Source organism: Rutidosis leptorrhynchoides, chromosome 2 (assembly GCF_046630445.1).
Source record: "Rutidosis leptorrhynchoides isolate AG116_Rl617_1_P2 chromosome 2, CSIRO_AGI_Rlap_v1, whole genome shotgun sequence".
Taxonomy (NCBI): Eukaryota; Viridiplantae; Streptophyta; class Magnoliopsida; order Asterales; family Asteraceae; genus Rutidosis; species Rutidosis leptorrhynchoides.
The window spans coordinates 684,436,603-684,451,487 of record NC_092334.1 but is presented as its reverse complement, the minus strand read 5'-3'; the positions used below and the strand labels follow the sequence as shown (position 1 = coordinate 684,451,487).

General features: G+C 34.9%; 1 non-coding gene across 1 annotated transcript; it reads left to right on the top strand.

The window, feature by feature from the left end:
- The first annotated feature begins 2,234 nt into the window (after nucleotides 1-2,234).
- On the top strand, nucleotides 2,235-2,340 carry LOC139895006 (small nucleolar RNA R71). The gene has a single exon (XR_011775478.1). It is a non-coding gene; the product is annotated as a small nucleolar RNA R71 (small nucleolar RNA).
- The last annotated feature ends 12,545 nt before the right edge of the window (nucleotides 2,341-14,885 follow it).

Below are 14,885 nucleotides of genomic sequence, written 5' to 3'. Positions count from 1 at the left end.
TAATATCGTGACATTCGATATGCGTCTTTTTCTGCGGTAGTAGATTCTGGAATTGTAACAAGAATTTTTCGCGAAGATCAACAAAGCCAATAATACTGCGAGATTACAGACTATGAAACCACTCCCTTGCTGGCCCTTGCAAAGCCATGGGGAACACTCTACATGCAACTGGTTCATCCCAGTTATAGGTGCTTACCACCCCTTCAAAGCGTTACACAAAAATTAAAGGATTGGTTAAACCCGAATAGACTCCCACAGTTGCCGGCACGATCGGCGGAGAAATAATTGGATAGTGAGAAATATGCTGGGCAAATTTGTCCATAGCACTAGTGATTTCTGTTGCCTTCTTTGTGCGAGTATCTGTTGCCTTCTTAGTGAGAAATATGCTGAGAAATATGCTGGGCAAACTTGGTAATCATGTCTTGCAAAAAATTTGGCTGATCAAACTTATGTTGCATTGATTTTGGCGCAATGCTTCTGAAAGCATCCGCCAAAAAATTTTGAGCATTTTCTCTGCGGGCAGCATCATATGCTTCACCTTCCTCTCCATAACGAGGGAAAGGTGTTGGTGGGCGTTTTCGCTTAATATGTGAAACTTTAACAAATTCTTCCACACTATCCGAATCATCAAAAAATTCGCTTTCCTCTCTTGGCGCCTTAGCCATTTTTGAGTTATATGCAGAATTCAAATTAATGCGCTCTTCTGCATTATCACTATCACTATCGTTTCGCTCAATAACTAGGTGATCGACCTGTGATCCTGAATCATTTAACGGCCATAGGTAAGTTCGCGGTATGCGGGACTCGCGACTACATTTAGCATCTTTCTTAGCCTGTTCAATGGCGGTGCCACCAATTTTTTCAGTTCGCAGACTAGATTTTCCAGCCAAAGCCCTCATTCGCTTTCCTTCAGTAATTGTTTCATCACGATTTTGCAGCAAAGTTCTGCGCGCAATCATTTTCTCAGCAGCGATTTCTGGTTGCGAGTCACTAGCGTTGTTTACAGTGGATGTTTTAGCAATCGGTTCCTGAACCGATTTTCCCGCAGTTATACTAGCATTTGTTTGCAACGGAAATATCACGACGTTCTGCGAATCGCCGGGCAGTTCATCAGCATTTGCAGAAATGCCAGTTTGCTTTGCATTTGTCATCGTGACTGTCAAGCAGATCAACTGATTGCATATTCAAAAATTACCTGTAAATCATCACAACAAAAACATGATTGAAATTAAACCGACGAATTAGTTGTTTGATGGCTCGAAACAAAAAAATTTCAGTTTAATTTGTAAAATGTGTCCCACGGATGGCGCCAATTGATCAATCCTTAATTAGCAATGTTACTTAATTATGGATTGAGTTCAATAAGATTATAATGGAGGACATAATGTTTGATGATTATTTTAGGCCCCGATGATCGTCTTTCACTTTAACTATCAAGTGATCAACCACCCCGGCCCGGTCTTGATTGTTAATTAGCATAATTCACCTTTGCGCGATGTAAAAATCCCTTGGGCAGGATCACAAGTGGAAATTACAAAGGCCTGGGCAAAATGGCAAAGAATCAACAACCCATAAATGAGAGGCCATGCTCCCTATTTATAGTATTCGAGATATCCGCGGTGTGCGAATTATCTAACCATCCGCGGAAACTCAGCGGATTAAACCGCAGTCTCTTATTAACGCGGAAACATAACTGCTGCACTTTATTTTCAGCGAATATTGTATATCTTAGCTTTAGGGTCCGCGTAATTCTGCACTTGGCCTGTAGCAAATAAAATATACACATACAACGCTATGTATATGATCAGTTGTTGATTGAATCCGGGAATTGATTGGTAAGCTGGGTATTAAACGTAATAGACTGAACCGTCAGGGTTTTCGTACTCAACTTGATATTCTTCAGTGGGTTGCGGGTTGGTATAATTAACACAGGCCTGGACCTGGTTAACTTGTTGCGGCTGCGTCTTCAATTCTCTAAGTTGTTTGGTAAGAGATTCCATCTTATCTGTAAGAGATTTGATGGCCTCTGTTTGGTTATTATGTGCGAAGAGTGCAGATGATGAAGCTGTTTCACCACTGTTCCAGTCATGATGATGCATTGTCATGTTCTCGAGCAATTCCCATGCTTCGTCTGTGGTTTGGTTCATCAGATTTCCTTGAGCGCAGCATCGATCGTCGTCCTATGATTTACCGTAAGACCATTGTAGAAGGTACAGATTTGGGCTGACCGTTCTAACTAGTGATTAGGGCATTTCTTCAGTAGGGTTTTGAATCGCTCCCATGCAGTGTAAAGAGATTCATCATAACTTTGTTTAAAGTTAATGATGTCATTCTTGAGTTTGGTTTGTTTAGAAGGAGGGAAATATTTGGTTAGGAATTTAGTAGCCATCTCCGTCCAAGACGTGATGGAATCTTTTTCCAGTCCTTCGAACCATGTTTGTGCATGATGAGTGAGAGAATAGGGGAACAAGTATAGCTGGACTATATCTTGTCCTATCCCTGGCTGTTTGTAGGAGTTCGAAAGAGATATGAATTTATCAAGGTGAGAATTAGGATCGTCATTCGGCAATCCATGGAATTGACAGCTATTTTGGATGAGCTGTATAATGTGATGTTTTAACTCGAACGAGTGTCCTTGAATCTCTGAGAATCTGATCGGTCCTCCTCAACCTTCAATCGAGGGTTTAGTGTTTTCTACTAAAGTAACGTGTAACGCCATTTGTTTTCTGATTTGTGCTTCCTTGCGTGCTCTAGAGACTATGGCGTCTGGATCAGGTACGAATAATAACGAACCTGGTCTAGATCGGGTTTGGGTTATACACTGGGTATGCCTCTTTTTTGTTTTTAAATTTTAACCAGATAAACTAGGTTCCTAATTTTAGTCTAAAGCAATCTAAGATCATTCTAAAGTAATCTAAGGTAATCTAATGTAATCTAAGATAATCTAATCTAAGTTATTCTAATTATCCTAATTATAGATATGTTTTTGGTTCTTGCTACTGATTCCCAGGTATTTCGATAACATAGTTTCGCACGAACTATTTAACAAACCAAGTGGCCAGGCCGACTACGGAGAGGCAGGATCCTTTTGGTTCCAATATAATTGGAGACTGTTTGGAAAATCCAACAACCAAGTTCGTGTATTATTGTCTTTCTTAGACACTACTTAAATGCTTGTGAATGAGTTTGTTAGAAACAGTATTGTCTGATACTAGTTCCCCGGCAGCGGCGCCAAAAACTTGATGTCACCACCGTGGTACGGTCAAAACGAACGGTTTTATTTATGCGGTGTCGTTAGGCCGCAAGGCGTCAGAATTGACCGCAATCAATGCGGTGATGGGGTCTTAAATTTATATTTAGCGGGGCCTAAATCTTACTACTCCTTATTATGAGTAAGGGAAGTATGACCTAAGGTCGTATTTTTGAGATATCAGTAGAATCGAACCTATATCTAAAGCTTAAGATAATTCTAATATGCAGGAGTAATGGTTGATTACCTGAATTTGGGTTTTCTAGTTTATAAGATAAAGTAAAGTAAATACGATAAAATTTGTAATTCAGATAAAGCTAAAACAAGTGCATGCTATGTGATGACCCGGAAATTTCTGACCAAATTTAAACTTAATCTTTAACGTTTCTAACACGATAAGCAATGTCTATGAAGTTGAATCCTAAAATTCATGAACTATTCAAATACCCTTCGATTGTTCTCAACGATTCGCGAACAAATATATGTAAATAGATACATATATATACTATAACTTGAAAACGTAACAAAGTGTTATGAAAATGATACTGTGCATTAACCTTATTGGTTTTATTATCTAATTGATATATTTAACTACGGAGTTAAAAGATTATGCCAAACGATTGAATTAAAAGATATTTATTGAGTCCCTTAAAGATTATGATATTATTACGAGTCTCTGTTGTGAGGTCCACGTTGATTTGAGAAATCGTTCATTTTTAACGATATTCGAAATAAATGGTAAAGTGTTTATTTAAATAACATAATTTGGAGACATACAACAATAAGGAATATTAACAGTTGGAATTAGATATATGAATAACTTGTGATATGTATTTTAAAACGTATATATTAATATTGAAAATATATAAAATATAATATTAAACTGGTCATAAAACGAATTGTTATTATATATATATATTAACAAATAGCGAGATAATGATTTATAAAAGTAAATGACCAAAACACTCGAATGTTTAATATATACTTTGAGTAGTAAAGTTTAGGGATAATTTAAGGCTATATTTTGACAAAGGTACGTGACACGAAACGTAAAATGTAAGTTTTCTAAGCGTACGAAAATGCGTTCAAGAAACCGGAACCGGGACATGAGTCGAGTGATGACGTACGACTTATCAGAACAAAAATTACAAGTTAACTATGCACGTGAATTTAATATAATATATAATTAATTATTTAAAATAAATATATTATATATATTATATAAAAATATGTCGACAAGCTAAAAGTTAAAAAATTGTGAGCTGGATTTTGGGGCCATGCGATCGCATGAGAAATAGGCATAAAACCCATGCGATCGCATGAGGTCTGAAATCTGGCCACATCTATAAATTCGATCGTTTTTCTGATTTATGATGCATTCTTCACTTCTATCTATCTCATACTCCCTCTATATTATTATTATTATTATTATTATTATTATTATTATTATTATTATTATTATTATTATTATTATTATTAATATTATTATTATTATTATTATTATTATTATTATTATTATTATTATTATTATTATTATTATTATTATTAAGATTAATATTATTATTATTAATCATATTATTATTATTATTAGTATTTTTAGATATCGTTATTATTAGTATTATACATAAAATACTACGACGAGGTTATGAACGTGTCACTTTCAAAATGGGTTTCGAGCGGGATAGAGCTAAGGAAATTATGGGTTATAGCTATGGAGGTTATGGTTCATATTCGTGGGTAATATTCGTAAGTCAAACCTAGTGTTTATCATCTCCGTTTCGTCTACGTACTTTCCTACAATATTGAATCTCAATATTGATACGTAAGCACTCATATTTTATCTTTTATATATTAATTGTGTATCCATGTCTAGTGCTCGAGTATATATATTTATGCATGCTTGTATGCTAAATTTCATCGTTAAGCAGTTATAATGAATCACGAAGTAAATACATATATTACTGATAAAAGGTATATGATATGCATGTTTTTGGAAAGCTGGCGAAAAACCAATAACTTTTCATTTAGAAATCGCGTAATTTCGGTGAACGAATTAAAAGATATGATCAACTGAATTATGATTGACATTAATTGAAATTGCTTTTGAATCTGTAATTAATATTTAAACCACTTGTTTGCAAGATTGATAAATTGGATTTTTGAATATTACCAGCCGAGTAAATGAATCCTTATATAAGGCACGTCTCGTTTTGTTGAACTATTGTCAAAATTGACTTTTTGAAACAACTTTGGATAACTATTATATGTCGATCTCGAGCATTAGGATTGTGATACACTATGACTTGACCTAGCTTGATAGACATTTATTGACCAACATATGTTCTCTAGGTTGAGATCTACGATTAACTGGTAATCCGAGTTTCGGTCACATTTTGGTGAACAACTTTATATGCTGCTAAGGTGAGTTTCATTGATCCCTTTTTAATTGCTTTTGCAATATATATTTTTGGGCTGAGAATACATGCAATTTATTTTAAACGCAATGGATACAAGTACATACTTAATTCTACACTGAGTTTGAACCAAAAATCCCTTAGCTTTGGTAACTAGTAGCTGCCAGTACATAGGATATGGACTGGTGGGCGCGAATAACAGTATATGGATCCATAGGGCTTGACATCCCCGTCCGAACTAGAGCGCTAGCCTTTTAACGGACGTGTGTTATTTGAGGTTAGGACACGTTGGTTTGCTTGTATTAAAACGAATGGGGTATTTATCATTATAACGTTAAAGCTTAGTTACCAGGGTGCTCTGTTACGTAGAATCTATTGACAAACTTTTGATAAACGTTTCTGGATGAAACAACTGAAATCTTGTGATCCACTTTTATATACAGATTATGCGAAACACTAAAACTATGAACTCACCAACCTTTGTGTTGACGCTTGTTAGCATATTTATTCTCAGGTTTCCTAGAAGTCTTCCGCTGTTTGCTTATATGTTAGACAAGCTATGTGCATGGAGTCGTACATGGCATATTTTTCAAGGAAACATTGCATTCACCAAATCATCACCATGTATCTTATTTTGACTGCATTATCAACGGAAGTACTATTGTAAACTATTATTTACGGTGATTGTCTATATGTAGAAATCATCAGATGTCGAAAACCTTTGATTTAAATATTCATTTATGGTGTGCCTTTTCAAAAGAATGCATTGTTTACAAAATGTATCATATAGAGGTCAAATACCTCGCAATGAAATCGATGAATGACGTGTTTGTCCATATGGATTTGGAACGATCGTCACATTTGGTATCAGAGCGTTGATCCTAGCGAACCAGGTCTTGCATGAGTGTGTCTAACTGATAGTTGTTAGGATACATTAGTAAGTCTGGACTTCGACCGTGTCTGCATGTCAAAAGTTTTGCTTATCATATTTTGTCAGAAATTACCTACTTATCATTCCTAGTCTAGACACGTTTTACTGCATTGATTGCATGAATAGTGTATAGACAAAATTCATATCTTAGTGTACCTATTACTGTAAACTTTTCCTGACATCTTTCGAAAATTTCTCAGTGATTTATGGAATTTGGTATTATATATACATATGTAAATTATGTATTGAAGAATACCAAACTAAATTCTATAATCTAATTCATATCAAAAATCATCTCCCTAATTATACAAGATGGATCCCGCATCTAGTTCAAATTCCTTAAACTCTGACAGCTATTCCGATATGGATATTCACCTGAATTCCGAAGACAGTGTAACCGGAATGGATCAACCAATTAGCCATCATCTATTCTGGATGAATTGGGGATGGGTTCGTAGCCTACTTAATTATTGGAGACAAGAAGAAGGCGATCCCTTCCATCCACCACATTGCCCTCTTGGCGAAGAACCTGAAGCACTTATCGGCGAACCTGTTCGAGACACCATTTTCTCTCTCATTTCCAGAGTATCTCGTCACGATAATATACTATCTCAAATTCTGGATCTTATTCATCCGCTCGTCCGAACCGCCAATCATCCCGTTGTAGTAGAAGAAGTCAACGAGCTTCGCGCTCGGGTAGTGGCTTTGGAGAATATGGTGCAAAGGTTACAAGCACCAGCAGCATCACTGGCATCAACAGTACCACCGACAACAACACCAACAGTACCATTACCACCACCAACAATATTCGCATCGCAAACCTTAACTTCACAATCTGTTCCACGAGCATCAATGTCATACGCACCGTAGTTACCAAGAAATACCAGTAACAATAACCGATGAAGTATTAACTCATTTCCCCTGAAGAAAATTTATGTATATTTAATATATATGAATTTTGAAATCAAAATAAATCTTTTCGTACTAAGCTATTACGTGTGAATCTTAACTGGTAGGTACTACTCGGTTAGTTCATATTACTAATATGCAATGATGTACATCCTTCCTTAACAACTTAACCATTGTTAACTACAATCTCTGTTTCAACTTAATGAATTCCACTTCATAATAAACCAAGTGTATTATTCAATTACATAATTGATTTTACATTTTCATTTTCGATATACTCGAAACTTTCCAGAAAACATCATTTTTACCTTGCGAAGTTAGCAAGAGTTCCATAAGCACCAACATGATTCACTGAGGAAATATCAATAAAACTGAATAACGAAGTATTGATTACATTAGTAAAATACTCCACGAAGATTATGAAATCTTTAATGTTTTAGAGATTATTCATTTCTAATCCAGCCAAAAATTAAATGAGCTTAATATGATATTAACTCATTAAATCTGTGTTACATCTGAAGAAAATATACATACATATATTTTCATAAAGACGGTAATAAAAATTCTTTTGTACAAAGTATTAATTGTGAAATCTTTAACGTGTAGGTAATACCCGGGAAATATATAAGTTCGCAATTAATATGTTACACTGTACATTCTTCAACTTTGATTCAAAAATTATTAACAATGCTCACAACGATATACAATCATTTTCATACAAATTTAATTACATATTCTGATATTGACGAATCAGAATCCAAGTCATAACTCTGAACCGGTGACATCATTCTTAGATCTCTACATCTTTCAAAGCTATACTTTGACTTTAAATCTGTGCAAGATCCATTAGCATTATTTTTACCGAAAATAACCTTGCAATTCCTTTTCAAAGTATCCAGTATTATCAACCGTTCAACCAGTCAACGACGACCTTTCAGACTTGTAACTTTGGCATATACGTTTTTGTTACTGGGGAACCTTTCATGTTCCACCACATTAACAGCAAATGTACCAGCAAATTCATTAATCTGTGACTTAAAGTCTCTCCAAAAAACCATTATAATTGTTCATTGAAACCCTATCATGTACTCATCCACATCTTGTAACGGTAATTGCAATACCAACTACCGGGAATTAGCAATCAGTATTTCGAATTTCGCAGCAATTCTACACCAACAGTTATATATACATATAATTTCTATCTCCTAGACTTATTTAATTCGAAGGTGAAGTTTCTGAAAAACACCCAAACTGCGAAACTAGTTCTCCGAATTTTTTGAAAAATGCTGATGAAGCAGCAAAAACTGTAAACGACCTTAATAGTCAAAAGTTTGATGATAAAGAATAGTATGGTGGTAAAGCTGAGAAAAAGAGAAGGTTTGGAACTGAAAACGGATTGAGCAGACCATGAAGGAGGCTGTGGACAAATCACAAAGACTAAACCTACCTTCAAAGTGTGACGACCCGGAAATTTCCAACCAAATTTAAACTTTGATCTTGTATGATTTCGACACAATAAGCAAAGACTATTAAATCAAGTCTCAAAACTTTGAAACTATATTCATGTAAACAATTACCCTTTTGACCTTGCTCGATGATTCACGAACAACTATTTGTAAATAGATAAAAATATATTTCAATATATATAGTGAAATGTCCCGTTCTTATTGATTAAAAACGTTCCATATTAATTGATTTCGTTGCGAGGTTTTGACCTCTATATGAGACGTTTTTCAAAGACTGCATTCATTTTAAAACAAACCATAACCTTTATTTCATCAATAAAGGTTTAAAAAGCTTTACATAGATTATCAAATAATGATAATCTAAAATATACTGTTTACACACGACCATTACATAATGGTTTACAATACAAATATGTTACAACAAAATAAGTTTCTTGAATGCAGTTTTTACACAATATCATACAAGCATGGACTCCAAATCTCGTCCTTATTTAAGTATGCGACAGCGGAAGCTCTTAATAATCACCTGAGAATAAACATGCTTAAAACGTCAACAAAAATGTTGGTGAGTTATAGGTTTAACCTATATATATCAAATCATAATAATAGACCACAAGATTTCATATTTCAATACACATCCCATACATAGAGATAAAAATCATTCATATGGTGAACACCTGGTAACCGACATTAACAAGATGCATATATAAGAATATCCCCATCATTCCGGGACACCCTTCGGATATGATATAAATTTCGAAGTACTAAAGCATCCGGTACTTTGGATGGGGCTTGTTGGGCCCGATAGATCTATCTTTAGGATTCTCGTCAATTAGGGTGTCCGTTCCCTAATTCTTAGATTACCAGACTTAATAACAAGGGGCATATTCGATTTCGATAATTCAACCATAGAATGTAGTTTCACGTACTTGTGTCTATTTTGTAAATCATTTATAAAACCTGCATGTATTCTCATCCCAAAAATATTAGATTTTTAAAGTGGGACTATAACTCACTTTCACAGATTTTTACTTCGTCGGGAAGTAAGACTTGGCCACTGGTTGATTCACGAACCTATAACAATATATACATATATATCAAAGTATGTTTAAAATATATTTACAACACTTTTAATATATTTTGATGTTTTAAGTTTATTAAGTCAGCTGTCCTCGTTAGTAACCTACAACTAGTTGTCCACAGTTAGATGTACAGAAATAAATTGATAAATATTATCTTGAATCAATCCACGACCCAGTGTATACGTATCTCAGTATTGATCACAACTCAAACTATATATATTTTGGAATCAACCTCAACCCTGTATAGCTAACTCCAACATTCACATATAGAGTGTCTATGGTTGTTCCGAAATATATATAGATGTGTCGACATGATAGGTCGAAACATTGTATACGTGTCTATGGTATCTCAAGATTACATAATATACAATACAAGTTGATTAAGTTATGGTTGGAATAGATTTGTTACCAATTTTCACGTAGCTAAAATGAGAAAAATTATCCAATCTTGTTTTACCCATAACTTCTTCATTTTAAATCCGTTTTGAGTGAATCAAATTGCTATGGTTTCATATTGAACTCTATTTTATGAATCTAAACAGAAAAAGTATAGGTTTATAGTCGGAAAAATAAGTTACAAGTCGTTTTTGTAAAGGTAGTCATTTCAGTCGAAAGAACGACGTCTAGATGACCATTTTAGAAAACATACTTCCACTTTGAGTTTAACCATAATTTTTGGATATAGTTTCATGTTCATAATAAAAATCATTTTCTCAGAATAACAACTTTTAAATCAAAGTTTATCATAGTTTTTAATTAACTAACCCAAAACAGCCCGCGGTGTTACTACGACGGCGTAAATCCGGTTTTACGGTGTTTTTCGTGTTTCCAGGTTTTAAATCATTAAGTTAGCATATCATATAGATATAGAACATGTGTTTAGTTGATTTTAAAAGTCAAGTTAGAAGGATTAACTTTTGTTTGCGAACAAGTTTAGAATTAACTAAACTATGTTCTAGTGATTACAAGTTTAAACCTTCGAATAAGATAGCTTTATATGTATGAATCGAATGATGTTATGAACATCATTACTACCTTAAGTTCCTTGGATAAACCTACTGGAAAAGAGAAAAATGGATCTAGCTTCAATGGATCCTTGGATGGCTCGAAGTTCTTGCAGCAGAATCATGACACGAAAACAAGTTCAAGTAAGATCATCACTTGAAATAAGATTGTTATAGTTATAGAAATTGAACCAAAGTTTGAATATGATTATTACCTTGTATTAGAATGATAACCTACTGTAAGAAACAAAGATTTCTTGAGGTTGGATGATCACCTTACAAGATTGGAAGTGAGCTAGCAAACTTGAAAGTATTCTTGATTTTATGAAACTAGAACTTTTGGAATTTATGAAGAACACTTAGAACTTGAAGATAGAACTTGAGAGAGATCAATTAGATGAAGAAAATTGAAGAATGAAAGTGTTTGTAGGTGTTTTTGGTCGTTGGTGTATGGATTAGATATAAAGGATATGTAATTTTGTTTTCATGTAAATAAGTCATGAATGATTACTCATATTTTTGTAATTTTATGAGATATTTCATGCTAGTTGCCAAATGATGGTTCCCACATGTGTTAGGTGACTCACATGGGCTGCTAAGAGCTGATCATTGGAGTGTATATACCAATAGTACATACATCTAAAAGCTGTGTATTGTACGAGTACGAATACGGGTGCATACGAGTAGAATTGTTGATGAAACTGAACGAGGATGTAATTGTAAGCATTTTTGTTAAGTAGAAGTATTTTGATAAGTGTATTGAAGTCTTTCAAAAGTGTATAAATACATATTAAAACACTACATGTATATACATTTTAACTGAGTCGTTAAGTCATCGTTAGTCGTTACATGTAAGTGTTGTTTTGAAACCTTTAGGTTAACGATCTTGTTAAATGTTGTTAACCCAATGTTTATAATATCAAATGAGATTTTAAATTATTATATTATCATGATATTATCATGTATGAATATCTCTTAAATGTCTTTACAACGATAATCGTTACATATATGTCTCGTTTAAAAATCATTAAGTTAGTAGTCTTGTTTTTACATATGTAGTTCATTGTTAATATACTTAATGATATGTTTACTTATCATAGTATCATGTTAACTATATATATATCCATATATATGTCATCATATAGTTTTTACAAGTTTTAACGTTCGTGAATCACCGGTCAACTTGGGTGGTCAATTGTCTATATGAAACATATTTCAATTAATCAAGTCTTAACAAGTTTGATTGCTTAACATGTTGGAAACATTTAATCATGTAAATATCAATCTCAATTAATATATATAAACATGGAAAAGTTCGGGTCACTACAGTACCTACCCGTTAAATAAATTTCGTCCCGAAATTTTAAGCTGTTGATGGTGTTGATGAATCTTCTGGAAATAGATGCGGGTATTTCTTCTTCATCTGATCTTCACGCTCCCAGGTGAACTCGGGTCCTCTACGAGCATTCCATCGAACCTTAACAATTGGTATCTTGTTTTGCTTAAGTCTTTTAACCTCACGATCCATTATTTCGACGGGTTCTTCGATGAATTGAAGTTTTTCGTTGATTTGGATTTCATCTAACGGAATAGTGAGATCTTCTTTAGCAAAACATTTCTTCAAATTCGAGACGTGGAAAGTGTTCTGTACAGCCGCGAGTTGTTGAGGTAACTCAAGTCGGTAAGCTACTAGTCCGACACGATCTATAATCTTGAATGGTCCAATATACCTTGGATTTAATTTCCCTCGTTTACCAAATCGAACAACGCCTTTCCAAGGTGCAACTTTAAGCATGACCATCTCTCCAATTTCAAATTCTATATCTTTTCTTTTAATGTCAGCGTAGCTCTTTAGTCGACTTTGGGCGGTTTTCAACCGTTGTTGAATTTGGATGATCTTCTCGGTAGTTTCTTGTATAATCTCCGGACCCGTAATCTGTCTATCCCCCACTTCACTCCAACAAATCGGAGATCTGCACTTTCTACCATAAAGTGCTTCAAACGGCGCCATCTCAATGCTTGAATGGTAGCTGTTGTTGTAGGAAAATTCTGCTAACGGTAGATGTCGATCCCAACTGTTTCCGAAATCAATAACACATGCTCGTAGCATGTCTTCAAGCGTTTGTATCGTCCTTTCGCTCTGCCCATCAGTTTGTGGATGATAGGCAGTACTCATGTCTAGACGAGTTCCTAATGCTTGCTGTAATGTCTGCCAGAATCTTGAAATAAATCTGCCATCCCTATCAGAGATAATAGAGATTGGTATTCCATGTCTGGAGACGACTTCCTTCAAATACAGTCGTGCTAACTTCTCCATCTTGTCATCTTCTCTTATTGGTAGGAAGTGTGCTGATTTGGTGAGACGATCAACTATTACCCAAATAGTATCAAAACCACTTGCAGTCCTTGGCAATTTAGTGATGAAATCCATGGTAATGTTTTCCCATTTCCATTCCGGGATTTCGGGTTGTTGAAGTAGACCTGATGGTTTCTGATGCTCAGCTTTGACCTTAGAACACGTCAAACATTCTCCTACGTATTTAGCAACATCGGCTTTCATACCCGGCCACCAAAAATGTTTCTTGAGATCCTTGTACATCTTCCCCGTTCCAGGATGTATTGAGTGTCTGGTTTTATGAGCTTCTCTAAGTACCATTTCTCTCATATCTCCAAATTTTGGTACCCAAATCCTTTCAGCTCTATACCGGGTTCCGTCTTCCCGAATATTAAGATGCTTCTCCGATCCTTTGGGTATTTCATCCTTTAAATTTCCCTCTTTTAAAACTCCTTGTTGCGCCTCCTTTATTTGAGTAGTAAGGTTATTATGAATCATTATATTCATAGATTTTACTCGAATGGGTTCTCTGTCCTTCCTGCTCAAGGCATCGGCTACCACATTTGCCTTCCCCGGGTGGTAACGAATCTCAAAGTCGTAATCATTCAACAATTCAATCCACCTACGCTGCCTCATATTCAGTTGTTTCTGATTAAATATGTGTTGAAGACTTTTGTGGTCGGTATATATAATACTTTTGACCCCATATAAGTAGTGCCTCCAAGTCTTTAATGCAAAAACAACTGCGCCTAATTCCAAATCATGCGTCGTATAATTTTGTTCGTGAATCTTCAATTGTCTAGACGCATAAGCAATCACCTTCGTTCGTTGCATTAATACACAACCGAGACCTTGCTTTGATGCGTCACAATAAATCACAAAATCATCATTCCCTTCAGGCAATGACAATATAGGTGCCGTAGTTAGCTTTTTCTTCAATAACTGAAACGCTTTCTCTTGTTCATCATTCCATTCAAATTTCTTCCCTTTATGCGTTAATGCAGTCAAGGGTTTTGCTATTCTGGAAAAGTCTTGGATGAACCTTCTGTAGTAACCAGCTAGTCCTAAAAACTGACGTACGTGTTTCGGAGTTTTCGGGGTTTCCCACTTTTCAACAGTTTCTATCTTTGCCGGATCCACCTTAATACCTTCTTTGTTCACTATGTGACCGAGGAATTGAACTTCTTCCAACCAAAATGCACACTTTGAAAACTTAGCGTACAATTCTTCCTTCCTCAATACTTCTAACACCTTTCTCAAATGTTCACAGTGTTCTTGGTCATTCTTTGAGTAAATAAGTATGTCATCAATGAAAACAATGACAAATTTGTCAAGGTATGGTCCATACACTCGGTTCATAAGGTCCATGAACACAGCTGGTGCATTAGTTAAACCAAATGGCATGATCATAAACTCATAATGACCGTAACGTGTTCTGAAAGCAGTCTTTGGAATATCATCTTCTTTCACCCGCATTTGATGATACCCGGAACG